Source organism: Lontra canadensis, unplaced genomic scaffold, assembly GCF_010015895.1.
Source record: "Lontra canadensis isolate GAN:19392208 unplaced genomic scaffold, GSC_riverotter_1.0 scaffold140, whole genome shotgun sequence".
Classification (NCBI taxonomy): Eukaryota; Metazoa; Chordata; class Mammalia; order Carnivora; family Mustelidae; genus Lontra; species Lontra canadensis.
The window spans coordinates 2032592-2040973 of NW_022631134.1; positions in this window are offsets into that span (position 1 = coordinate 2032592).

Genomic DNA, 8382 nt, shown 5'->3' on the forward strand with positions numbered 1-8382 from the left:
AAGAAAAAGGAAACAAGGAAGGAGGAAAAGGAGGGGGGAGGAGGGAGACAAGGAAGAAGGGAGGAAGAAAAAAGAAAAGAACGAAGGAAGGAACGGAGGAAGGAAGGAAGGAAAGAAAGAAGCTGAAGTGGGACCTAGTTGTCCTAACTTCTTCTAGCTAGTGCAGCTTGAATTTTTGTCCTGAATAAATTTACCTATGATCTTCTGGGCTCAGCCAAGGGGCGGAGGAATTGAGAAAAAGGTACCTCCACCCTGGGTCAAGAGAGGCTCTCTGCAGCAATTCATTCCCCATTATAGTTCATTCCAGCAAGCAGGGAAGGTGGATTTCTTCGAAAATAAAAATGGTCCCATGCACTGGCCTAAAACCCTCTTTCTGTACCTCCATCGTGTGATGTAGACAGTGTGCAGTTTCATACATACCAAAAGCAGATATTTGAGTTTATTGTTGTCTTCCCAGAACCATGTTCTTGGGATGGTAGAAAGCAGGTCTGAGAGCTCTAGATCTTGGGACTAGCTTCCTGGAAGCAATTTGTGAGATCTCTCCAGACCAACTGTGGAAAGCTTTCAGAGAGATGAAAACTGAGATTGCATGAAGTACAAAAGATGACAGTTATTTTGAGTCTTGGACATTTTCATTGGATCATGTTAAGAATTTATGAATTATGCCTCCATGTGCCATTTATTGTTTGTTCCTTTCATGGCCCAGAGAATTTTAAAGTTTAAAAATGCCTGAGGACTTTATAAATACTTGTACTTCTTAGGTATCAGGAATTACTGAAGTACCATGAGAGAACACACCTGAGGAAAAACCACTCTTGCCAAGATAGTCCTTCAGGTCATACAAGCAGGACTTATTGAGCACTCGATCAAGGCAAGTAACACTCAGTGAGTGCCCACTTAGTCCCTGGGTCTGTGCTAAATTCTTTACATGCATATTGTCTAAATTTCATCTGCATAAGTGAACAATTTATGTGGTTGGTACTATTTTATTTACAATTTACAGAGAAGGAATTGAGGCTTACAATGGTTAACAAACGTACCATAAGTTAAATAGCTGACTATGTAACAGAACTGGGCCTGTAACATCTGACTGCAAGGAGAATGGACCCCATGCTAATGATGATAAGGCCATGTGCTCTATACCCATTCGTCCTCACAAATGAGTGGCTGTTATGGATACATAGACAGATGAGGAAACAAGGGGGTATGTGCAATGAGGAAGGTATGAGAGTGGTGTTTCAAGGATGCAAAGAACGGAGTAGCATCTAATTTGGGGGAAGCAATCAAGGATTGACAAGGAAAGGAGAGATGTGTTTGAACAAAGGCAAGAATAAAGTTTATGCAGACATGCGGATTGGCGTGGACTAAGAGGAGCTGGAACCTGAAAGATAGGTGGTTTCCAACTGGGAAGAACAGTGCACTCCCCCAACCTTCTCCCCATACCCCCATATCACACACAGACACACGCACACACCTCTTCGCCCTTTTAAATAATTTCTTTAGAAAGCAAACAAGAAACATTCCATTTCTCTCCCTGAAACTCTCTTAAAGATTCCTAGAAATTCACATAAACAGTTGCAGGAAGATTCTTTGTTTGTGACCAACAAAAAATCTACCTTGTCTCAGTCCCCAAACTCTATTTTCTTTGGAGAAAAAGAAATTATTTTCTTGCCTTTCTTAGTCATCAACTAGTCAACATTCCTTAAGCTCCTCACCTCCATATACATCTATTACCACAAATAATTTCTCCCTGGTTTTGAATTCTCTCAGTGGTGGTACAAATGTTCCAGACCACACTATGAAGTCGTTGTTTATTTTGAAAGGGGCAAAGGGCAGTAGATCCTCCTTTGTACAAAACAGATAGGAGGCCCTGAGGGATACAAACTAAGCCCATTATAAATGTTTTTGTTCTCTTTGAGGACTACAGTACCCAGTGAATTGCAGAGTTCTATTTACTTCTCTCTCTCCCTGAGAAGCCTGCAACACCTCCCTGAAAACAGGCGCTGTATCCCAAGCAACTAGCCCAACACCTGACCCAGAGTAGGCACTGGACAAGAAAGTAATAAAATGAATGAATAATGGAAGATGCTTGCTTCCATTTGCCAAGAAAGTTCAGTGTGTGCGTTGGGAGGAAAAAAAGAAAAAAAGAAAGAAAGAAGAAAAAAAGATGTTTCTTTTTTTTTCTGCCTGCTTACTCTCAGCCTCTCAACTATCTGACTTTTAAAGTTCTGAAGGATGTGAAAATGAGAAAGTCCTGGGAAACTTGATGCCATTCCTCCCATTCCCAGATTTTATGTATACCGATGTTCTAACCTACCCATTATTCCTTATAAAATGTGGATCCCTCAGTTCATCCCTCATGAATTGTTCCATGACTGTCCATTACTCTTCCCTATTCCATCTTATGTGTACCAGTACTGGTCAGGTCTTAACACTTTTTTTTTTTTTTTTTTTTTTTACGGTGAGGAAACATCACCCCTGCAGAGTAAGATGGACCCCTTTCTTCCTTACTTCCTGATCACAGCACTGTGCCCAGCATGTTGGGCAACAAGACAACACTACCTGCCTCAGGGTGGACACCTGTAGTTTAGAGGGGTATGAGATGAGGGATCTGGGAGAAGCAGAACTTAAGTGAGGCTAGAAAGAAAAGTCCATGGGCCAGGAGAAGCCCCCTAGTAGAGGCTAACTGAACAAGAATGGCACCTGTGAGGATAAGCAGAGAAAGGTAAGCAGAGGTCCAATATGGTTTAGGAAAGGGAAGTAAGGGTGGACATGGATGTGCCATGCTCAAGACTTTGAACATGGGGGGGCACCTGGGTGGCTCAGTAGGTTAAAGCCTCTGCCTTTGGCTCAGGTCATGATCCCAGGTCCTGGGATCGAGCCCCACATCGGGCTCTCTGCTCGACAGCAAGCCTGCTTCCTCCTCTCTCTCTCTCAATGCCTGCCTCTCTGCCTACTTGTGATCTCTGTCTGTCAAATAAATAAATAAAAATCTTTAAAAAAAAAAAAAAAGTTTGAACATGGGGCTGTGACAAAACACTGCATAAAAGCATTTACAACCCTTCTTCCATCTCCGCACACATGACAGATGTAGTTCATGTGCACAGCCCACTCCCCTGGGCAAATCAGAACAGCAGTAGAGGCATCTCCTAGACTGAGTTGCAGGCATCTCAGCTTCCTGGCTGCAACAGCAGCCCTTTCTCGCCATCTATGATTGCATCTCAGAAGCCAAGTGAGTGAAATTGAGTTAGCATAAGCTTAAATCATCTCTGATTTAGTTTTCTAAGTGCAAATAGATCAAAAATGTCCTTCTTTAATTGAAGTAACCAAGAATTTGCAAAGCACCCCACCTGATGTGGGGTGACACTGCTGTGACACTGCTACTGAGATCCACTGTCAGTTCTACTCCACCAATCGAGAGTCATCCTTTTAGCTCTTTAGTCTGCTTTCCTTTTATATAATTGGAAAATAGGGCAATCATGAAGGCTCACTTAAAACGAACCTAGGTGCAAATAAGAATCACCTACAACCTTGTCTTGGCACAATCAGGAGCAAACTTGGGGCAGAGGTGAATCAAGCAAGGTTTAGGCATAAAATGGTATTTCATTTCCCACAGACACGACCAGCACCTTGCCCTCTGTAGTAACTCCTAATAGTTTATATCAAGGAACTTTTCCATATACCTACATATGAACCTTTTCATAAAAATGAGAGGTCATGCCATACTTCCTGGCAAAACTGTATTCCAAACTCTCGGAAAGCCCCTTTAAATTTAGTCGGTAACCATAGGGCAGGCTACATTCTGTTATCATGAAAGTTGACTCCTTCCACCAACTCCCCACTTTGATTTTGTTCTATACCATTCACTCCCTGGAACAGGCATCACCAGAGCCTCTAATAGGCCTCTGTTGTGTAGCACAAGAATGATTATACACTTTCTCCAAGATCACCTCACCCACTGGAGCCCTGACTACTTCTCCTGATTTGGTTGACTGTTAGAAAGCCCTTGTCTAGTACACGCTTCCCCAAACAAGCATCATAGTTTTAGGAAGGATGTTCTCATGTAGAAGAAATTTCTATTGAGTACAGATCAGTTCACAAATACACCTCAAATTTTCTGCTCTTTGCTCAGTTTTCTCCACTCCTGGCTGAAGATAAAAACACAATTCTGGGGATGAGCCAACTGATTATATTTTAGAATGAAAAGCCAAAACGAACAAGACTGAGAGTATGAGTGTGATAGGATGCTAACTTATGGTTTCTCATCAGCAGCTACTGAGAACAGGGTACCACATATCAGGTTTTACATATGCTAGAAGCAACTCTCATTTATTTCTTAGTCAATCTCACAAGCTAGCTCTTACCCTGAAGAAGCACAGAGATCATAGGTCATGTAAGACTGCAAAAACTAACAGTTTCCTTCAGATGCTTTTTAGAATGAGTCCTTTTCCAAATTCATACATAGACTCGAACTTGAAGGTAAATTTAATAATTAAACTTAATAATATTTACAGTGAAATTCTAATGATTTACAACAGCTCTTGGGGGGGATTAACATTTGACTAAAGAAATTACTCTTAGACTGCTTAAGGGTCTAAAGCAGGGATCAGACACTGGGTTATAGGATTGTCTCTCCAAACACCTGGCTGTGGAACCTCCAGAAAGCCTCCTAACCTTTGTGAACATCAATATTTTGTGTGTAAAAATGGAAACTATACTATCAGTCCTGGGTCTCAAAGTCATGAGTGTGGATCATACAGGAAATGTATGTAGGAAAACTACTGCATAAACAGAGGATAATGTTGCTTTAAAATAATAACCTCCTGTTATGAACTGAATCCTTTGTCCCCACAAGGAGGAATCTGATTGATTTAGCTCATCATTTTGAACCAGGCTGCTCAAGTCACAAGTTACCAGCTTAACTGGTCAAGTCACCTATGCCCCCAAGACTCATTCATCTGAGTTTTTGGGTGGGATGAAATTTTCTGAACAGGGGCCAACACAAGTCTAGCCAACTCATTCTAACAGCAACATTCCAGATCGTTTTTACAATCTTGAGAAATCTTTGATACTCTTACTTTTAGAGGACCTTACTGGCATCATATCTAGCATATTTAAAGCGCTTACACATTCCACTTTAAAGGTTATGTCAACTATTGTACAATTGAGTTGCAACTCTAGTAGACACTATTATGCTGACATTTTGCAGTATTTTATGCTCTTTTTCCTGTGTTTCAGAGCTAATAATTTTATTTTCAGAGAATAAACATTCCTCAACCTTGTGAAAAGCTTACAGGCACAAGGCACAGCCCAGAAAAAAACCATATTCCCTGAACAAAGAAGTAGCTCCTTGATTATTGGTTTTTAAGGAATTATTAAATAATCTCATTGGCTGATAAAGTGTGGGTTAAAGGTATCCTCACTCACCTGTTAATTTGCGCATGAGTATGTGTTGACGTATGTGAATGCATCCTGTGTTTATGTTGTCTTCCATGTTGTGTGTAAGCTATAATGTGAAAGCTAATTATTAAACTCGGCAAACGCACCCAGAGGCTACTGTGAGCGATGCATCCAAAAAAAAAAAAGAAAGTCTAAAAATAACTAAGTAATAAATAACCATTTGCAGATGGGAATTGTTCATGCAGTTTTCTAAACAACAGCAGATTTCTTTAGGATATTATGGTGTTTTTTAGAATTTTACTAAGTATACTAAATCTTCTGTACGTAAAGGCAGATAATTTGAATAAGAGTGACATAAAATTGACTGGATCCAAATTAAAGTTATTTTTAAGACAATATTGAACCACTGCTTTGATCCTAGAATAGCTTTACACATGCATATTCTTCTATTAGTTAAAAGAGAGAGTCATTTCTGAGAGGCAGAGCACTTTAAAAAAAGATTATTTTAGCAATCATTTTAGAATACTACATTGCTAAAAATGTAAAGGCCACTCTTCAAAATAACATCATCATTGTTTAGTGTTTTATTTGTTCAGGTTCACACAGAAGAAAAAAATAAAACTAAAAAAGGAGACTAAATTAGAGCTACAAAGTTCATTCTGGCCTGGAAATATGTTGCAGAAATATTTAGTGAGGAAGTTGAGGAACTTGTAGCAAAGGACTTCCTAAAAACTGCAAGGGAATTCGGGATTCTTAGGAGGGGTGACATTCCAAACTTCAGAAACAATTAAGATTGTATTAAATAATACTATAATAATAATAATAAAATTATTATATAATACAATAATAATACTATTATTATAATTAAATTTAAAATCACCATACAGAGAAGTGGGCTTGATATGTGATAATCTGAAATAGTTTCTTGCATCTAGTATTGAGCACAATCTTTCAAAAGAACTCCAGTTCACATGACTTTCTGCCACAACTAAGGTATATGTAGTTAGTGGTCTCGTCACACACTTCAAACTTAGTTTAACAGAGTCCCTGCACTAATAACATATTTTTTTAATTTTATTTTTTAAAGATTTTATTTATTTATTTGATACAGAGAGAGACAGAGAGAGAAGGAATACAAGGAGGGGGAGTGGGAGAGGGAGAAGCAGGTTTCCCGCTGAGCAGGGAGCCTGATATGGGGCTCCATCCCAGGACCCTGAGCTGAAGGCAGATGCTTAACAACTGAGCCACCCAGGCGCCCCTAATAACATATTTAATAACATAATTAATTTTCCCATTTTCAAGGCAGTGTACATCCATCAAGTGATGAACTTTGGCTCTGGTTTTAAGCTTAAAGAAAAGTATAATATACTCTCTTTCACTTGGGAAAATTATTGAATATTTCATTCCTAAATTGAATGTGATGTATGCAAAGAATAATCTGGCTTGTTTACAGTGATATATAGATTATAGGCTAAAAGCACAGCTTCAAAAATCAGCAAATATCCATCCATTACTAGATGTATAAACTTGATTAAGTTTAAGTTTTCTAAATGTAATGTTCTCATCTACAAAGTGAGAATGGTACCTACTGTTTATTATACTTAACACTGATGAGAAAACATAGCTATTTTTATTAAACTAAAAATATTATGTAACTGTCATTTGTCAAAGATTTGCCTAAATTATGTGAACTTGAAATAATGAAACATATTTGATTTGCTTTCTGTAAGGATATTTTTTAAATCCAGCACATTGAGAGTCTTAGTAATTCCATTTCCTTAATTTCTGGGAACTTTAGGAATATTCAATTTATATACTCAATAATTTACCACTAAGCCCATCAGAATAGAACTCAGTAAAGAGATCTTGTAATCGAATTCTGTAATTCCATCTGAAAGAGGGCAATACTACATTATATGAGAGGTAGAAGTCTTTCTGAATGACGGACATAAATATCCACAGAGAGAAAGGAAACATAGTTTCAATTCTAAAATTTCAGTCATAGGTCAAACAGAAATACAGAAATACAGAACTCACTGATCCACATTAAAGAGCTGTTCCTTTCCCAGTGGGTATAAGTTCTTAATTTGAACTCAAACAAACAAGACAAACAAAAGACTAACACTCCAGCGTCTCTGTTGTCTTTCACATGAAAGAGACAAGATCTCTATAAATGATCAACTCCTTTACAGAGACCAGCAAAAGACCACAAAACCCAAAGACTGACCCCAGAAATCAAGCTGACACCTTACCATGCTACTCATGGGCATGAGTCCATAGCACAGGACCAGGAGTCAGACTCTCCATTGGGTCACTAATCATTTGTCAGGAGCAGAGTGCAAAGGTTTCTTTACCTGGGTAAGTAAAGAGGGACCCCAAAGCAAGATCCAGCCCTATCTGAGTTACAGCACCAAACTGTGAAAGACAAATGCACCAGGCAAGGAGATTATTTTATCTAAACTATTGCAATAGGGAGAGTGCTCGTTGATAAGGGATGTCTCAAAAAACAGAAGGGGACCTGGGGCTTTTTAATGGCAAGTAACACAGTTATCCCAGAGTTTATGTGAGTCCTGAGGGAGGACAGAAATGGGTCTTATCTTAAAACAGTCTGGTGCAGGGTGGTCCATAAAGGGTGGGAGGATTTCCAAACCACTTTTTTTTTTTCGACCAAAGGGCTCAGATACAGTATAGCATTGTCAAATGATCAGTTTTATAAAATGTTTACTCATAAAGGAAAAAGTATTAGCAGCTATTACTGGAGACGGCGATACACTTGGTAGCACAATTATATATTCTGCATGAAGTCAAATACTATCCTTTACTAACTGTATGATTCTAGAGAAATTACATAATTTCTCTGATTTTTTATTTTGAGTTCATAAAAATAGTGGTCTCTTCATAAAACTGTTGTGAAGATCAAATATGATAAAGATGAAAAATTCTAAGACCAGGTTTTCATCTCTTACACTCCCATAAACAACG